Source organism: Bombina bombina, unplaced genomic scaffold (genome assembly GCF_027579735.1).
Source record: "Bombina bombina isolate aBomBom1 unplaced genomic scaffold, aBomBom1.pri scaffold_781, whole genome shotgun sequence".
NCBI classification, from domain to species: Eukaryota; Metazoa; Chordata; class Amphibia; order Anura; family Bombinatoridae; genus Bombina; species Bombina bombina.
In genome coordinates, this window is record NW_026511290.1 from 53551 (window position 1) to 59574 (window position 6024).

Consider the following 6024-nt stretch of genomic DNA (forward strand, 5'->3'; position numbering starts at 1 on the left):
TTATTATGTGTATATAAAGATATATTCATGTGTTAGTATGTGTATATACATATATATTTATGTGTTACTATGTGTATATACATATATATTTATGTGTTACTATGTGTATATACATATATATTTATGTGTTAGTATGTGTATATACATATATATTTATGTGTTAGTATGTGTATATACATATATATTTATGTGTTACTATGTGTATATACATATATATTTATGTGTTACTATGAGTATATACATATATATTTATGTGTTATTATGTGTATATACATATATATTTATGTGTTACTATGTGTATATACATATATATTTATGTGTTACTATGAGTATATACATATATATTTATGTGTTATTATGTGTGTATACATATATATTTATGTGTTACTATGTGTATATACATATATATTTATGTGTTACTATGAGTATATATATATATATTTATGTGTTATTATGTGTGTATATATATATATTTATGTGTTACTATGTGTATATACATATATATTTATGTGTTACTATGTGTATATACATATATATATTTATGTGTTAGTATGTGTATATACATATATATTTATGTGTTATTATATGTATATACATATATATTTATGTGTTACTTTGTGTATATACATATATATATATATATATATATATATATATATATGTGTTACTATGTGTATATACATATATATTTATGTGTTAGTATTTGTATATACATATATATTTATGTGTTACTATGTGTATATGCATATATATTTATGTGTTAGTATGTGTATATACATATATATTTATGTGTTACTATGTGTATATACATATATATTTATGTGTTATTATGTGTATATACATATATATTTATGTGTTACTATGTGTATATACATATAAATTTATGTGTATGTGTATATACATATATATTTATGTGTATGTGTATAAACATATATATTTATGTGTTACTATGTGTATATACATATATATTTATGTGTTACTATGTGTATATACATATATATTTATGTGTTATTATGTGTATATACATATATATTTATGTGTTACTATGTGTATATACATATATATTTATGTGTTACTATGTGTATATACATATATATTTATGTGTTATTATGTGTATATACATATATAGTTATGTGTTACTATGTGTATATTCATATATATTTATGGGTTACTATGTGTATATACATATATATGTATGTGTTACTATGTGTATATATATTTATATTTATGTGTTAATATGTGTATATACATATATATTTATGTGTTACTATGTGTATATACATATATATTTATGTGTTACTATGTGTATATAGATATATATTTATGTGTTAGTATGTGTATATACATATATATTTATGTGTTACTATGTTTATATACATATATATTTATGTGTTAGTATGTGTATATACATATATATTTATGTGTTAGTATGTGTATATACATATATATTTATGTGTTACTATGTGTATATACATATATATTTATGTGTTACTATGTGTATATACATATATATTTATGTGTTACTATGTTTATATACATATATATTTATGTGTTAGTATGTGTATATACATATATATTTATGTGTTAGTATGTGTATATACATATATATTTAGAGAGCGCAAACACATAATATATATAATATGCTTGTTACCTAGTGTCCCTTGTGTGTGATTGTAAGCTGTAAATATATATAATATGCTTGCTACCTAGTGTCCCTTGTGTGTGATGGTGAGTTGTAAATATACATAATATGCTTGCTACCTAGTGTCCCTTGTGTGTGATGGTGAGCTGTAAATATATATAATATGCTTGCTACCTAGTGTCCCCCGTGTGTGATGGTGAGCTGTAAATATATATAATATGCTTGCTACCTAGTGTCCCTCGTGTGTGATGGTGAGTTGTAAATATATATAATATGCTTGCTACCTAGTGTCCCCCGTGTGTGATGGTAAGTTGTAAATATATATAATATGCTTGCTACCTAGTGTCCCCCATGTGTGATGGTGAGTTGTAAATATATATAATATGCTTGCTACCTAGTGTCCCCCGTGTGTGATGGTGAGTTGTAAATATATATAATATGCTTGCTACCTAGTGTCCCTCGTGTGTGATGGTAAGCTGTAAATATATATAATATGCTTGCTACCTAGTGTCCCTCGTGTGTGATGGTAAGTTGTAAATATATATAATATGCTTGCTACCTAGTGTCCCTCGTGTGTGATGGTGAGTTGTAAATATATATAATATGCTTGCTACCTAGTGTCCCTCGTGTGTGATGGTAAGTTGTAAATATATATAATATGCTTGCTACCTAGTGTCCCTTGTGTGTAATGGTGAGTTGTAAATATATATAATATGCTTGCTACCTAGTGTCCCTCGTGTGTGATGGTGAGTTGTAAATATATATAATATGCTTGCTACCTAGTGTCCCTCGTGTGTGATGGTGAGTTGTAAATATATATAATATGCTTGCTACCTAGTGTCCCTCGTGTGTGATGGTGAGCTGTAAATATATATAATATGCTTGCTACCTAGTGTCCCCCGTGTGTGATGGTAAGCTGTAAATATATATAATATGCTTGCTACCTAGTGTCCCTCGTGTGTGATGGTAAGCTGTAAATATATATAATATGCTTGCTACCTAGTGTCCCTCGTGTGTGATGGTGAGTTGTAAATATATATAATATGCTTGCTACCTAGTGTACCTCGTGTGTGATGGTATGCTGTAAATATATATAATATGCTTGCTACCTAGTGTCCCTCGTGTGTGATGGTAAGCTGTAAATATATATAATATGCTTGCTACCTAGTGTCCCCCGTGTGTGATGGTGAGTTGTAAATATATATAATATGCTTGCTACCTAGTGTCCCTCGTGTGTGATGGTGAGTTGTAAATATATATAATATGCTTGCTACCTAGTGTCCCCCGTGTGTGATGGTAAGCTGTAAATATATATAATATGCTTGCTACTTAGTGTCCCTCGTGTGTGATGGTGAGTTGTAAATATATATAATATGCTTGCTACCTAGTGTCCCTCGTGTGTGATGGTAAGCTGTAAATATACATAATATGCTTGCTACCTAGTGTCCCTCGTGTGTGATGGTGAGTTGTAAATATATATAATATGCTTGCTACCTAGTGTCCCTCGTGTGTGATGGTAAGCTGTAAATATATATAATATGCTTGCTACCTAGTGTCCTCGTGTGTGATGGTGAGCTGTAAATATATATAATATGCTTGCTACCTAGTGTCCCTCGTGTGTGATGGTAAGCTGTAAATATATATAATATGCTTGCTACCTAGTGTCCCCCGTGTGTGATGGTAAGCTGTAAATATACATAATATGCTTGCTAACTTGCTCACACAGACATTTTGCCTGAGACAATAGGTCTCTCTGGTGGTTTGTGTAATCTTTGTGTACTTTGGGGAGAATGTAAATGGTTGCACATAAATATATAATATACAATAACACTATCTCATAAAATTATTTAAAAAATATTGCACACAAAAGGCTCAAAGATATGCGATCTCAGGTGTTAGAAGAAAAAAAAGGAAAGCAAAGGGCTTTAACATTAAAATACATATACATGTCTAAAGATGTTTATGTATGTATACTGTATATATAAATGTCTATATATGTGTGTGTGTGTTTGTGTACATATGTATGTATGTATTTACAGACATATATACACATATAAACACATACATACATATGTATACAGATATAGACATATATACACATATAAACACATAAATACATATGTATACAGATATAGACATATATACACATAAATACATATGTATACAGATATAGACATATATACACATATAAACTCATAAATACATATGTATACAGATATAGACATATATACACATATAAACACATACATACATATGTATACAGATATAGACATATATACATATATAAACACATAAATACATATGTATACAGATATAGACATATATACACATATAAACACATAAATACATATGTATACAGATAAAGACATATATACACATATAAACACATAAAAACACATACATACATATGTATACAGATAAAGACATATATACACATATAAACACATAAATACATATGTATACAGATATAGACATATATACACATATAAACACATAAATACATATGTATACAGATAAAGACATATGTACACATATAAACACATACATACATATGTATACAGATATAGACATATATACACATATAAACACATAAATACATATGTATACAGATAAAGATATATATACACATATAAACACATACATACATATGTATACAGATATAGGCATATATACACATATAAACACATACATACATATGTATATTTATGTGTTATTATGTGTATATACATATATATTTATGTGTTAATATGTGTATATACATATATATTTATGTGTTACTATGTGTATATACATATGTATTTATGTGTTACTATGTGTATATACATATATATTTGTGTTACTATGTGTATATACATATATTTATGTGTTACTAACTTACTATGTGTATATACATATATATTTATATGTTACTATGTGTATATACATTTATATTTATGTGTTAGTATGTTTATATACATATATATTTATGTGTTAGTATGTGTATATACATATATATTTAGAGAGCGCAAACACAATATATATATAATATGCTTGCTACCTAGTGTCCCTCGTGTGTGATGGTGAGTTGTAAATATATATAATATGCTTGCTACCTAGTGTCCCTCGTGTGTGATGGTAAGCTGTAAATATATATAATATGCTTGCTACCTAGTGTCCCTCGTGTGTGATAGTGAGTTGTAAATAATATAATATGCTTGCTACCTAGTGTCCCTCGTGTGTGATGGTAAGTTGTAAATATATATAATATGCTTGCTACCTAGTGTCCCCCGTGTGTGATGGTAAGTTGTAAATATATATAATATGCTTGCTACCTAGTGTCCCCTCGTGTGTGAAGGTAAGCTGTAAATATATATAATATGCTTGCTACCTAGTGTCCCTCGTGTGTGATGGTAAGTTGTAAATATATATAATATGCCTGCTACCTAGTGTCCCTCGTGTGTGATGGTAAGTTGTAAATATATATAATATGCTTGCTACCTAGTGTCCCCCGTGTGTGATGGTGAGTTGTAAATATATATAATATGCTTGCTACCTAGTGTCCCTCGTGTGTGATGGTGAGCTGTAAATATATATAATATGCTTGTTACCTAGTGTCCCCTCGTGTGTGATGGTAAGTTGTAAATATATATAATATGCTTGCTACCTAGTGTCCCTCGTGTGTGATGGTGAGTTGTAAATATATATAATATGCTTGCTACCTAGTGTCCCCATGTGTGATGGTGAGTTGTAAATATATATATGCTTGCTACCTAGTGTCCCCGTGTGTGATGGTGAGTTGTAAATATATATAATATGCTTGCTACCTAGTGTCCCTCGTGTGTGATGGTGAGTTGTAAATATATATAATATGCTTGCTACCTAGTGTCCCTCGTGTGTGATGGGTGAGTTGTAAATATATATAATATGCCTTGCTACCTAGTGTCCCTCGTGTGTGATGGTGAGGTTGTAAATATATATAATATGCTTGCTACCTAGTGTCCCTCGTGTGTGATGGTGAGTTGTAAATATATATAATATGCTTGCTACCTAGTGTCCCCTCGTGTGTGAAGGTAAGCTGTAAATATATATAATATGCTTGCTACCTAGTGTCCCCTCGTGTGTGATGGTGAGTTGTAAATATATATAATATGCTTGATACCTAGTGTCCCCCGCGTGTGTGATGGTGAGTTGTAAATATATATAATATGCTTGCTACCTAGTGTCCCCTCGTGTGTGATGGTGAGTTGTAAATATATATAATATGCTTGCTACCTAGTGTCCCCGTGTGTGATGGTGAGTTGTAAATATATATAATATGCTTGCTACCTAGTGTCCCTCGTGTGTGATGGTGAGTTGTAAATATATATAATATGCTTGCTACCTAGTGTCCCCTCGTGTGTGAT